Raw genomic sequence first — 364 nt, forward strand, 5'->3', positions numbered from 1 at the left:
GGTGACTGGAGGTGTTGATCAGTGCTCGCTGGGATTTTGCTGATGTGGCCCCAACCCCGCCTCCCTCCCTACTCTGCATTGGCAGAAGAAACTCGGAAGAGCATATTGGCTGAGGCCAAGAGAAAGGTAAAAACGTACCAGGTCATGGCCCCCCAACCCAGCCACAGATCCCCTCTGACAAGACCACTGCCAGAGTCCATACCACTCCTGAGGTACACCGGACTGGGCCCGCTAACCCTGGTGCCTCTGGGCTACCCCCATCAAAGTTGTGTCAGTCAGCCTCACCCCTTCAGCAAGCAGCCCAGCCCCTGCCCTTGCCAAGCACCCCAGGGTGACTTTGGGCGGGTGACTCCTGGGGCTTCCT

At 59.6% G+C, this 364-nt stretch overlaps 1 pseudogene; it reads left to right on the forward strand.

Moving 5' to 3' along the window:
* The first annotated feature begins 144 nt into the window (after nucleotides 1-144).
* Nucleotides 145-364, forward strand: part of LOC105525437 — a 19,843-nt pseudogene continuing 19,623 nt past the window's right edge.

Source organism: Colobus angolensis, unplaced genomic scaffold (genome assembly GCF_000951035.1).
Source record: "Colobus angolensis palliatus isolate OR3802 unplaced genomic scaffold, Cang.pa_1.0 Scaffold533, whole genome shotgun sequence".
Taxonomy (NCBI): domain Eukaryota; kingdom Metazoa; phylum Chordata; class Mammalia; order Primates; family Cercopithecidae; genus Colobus; species Colobus angolensis.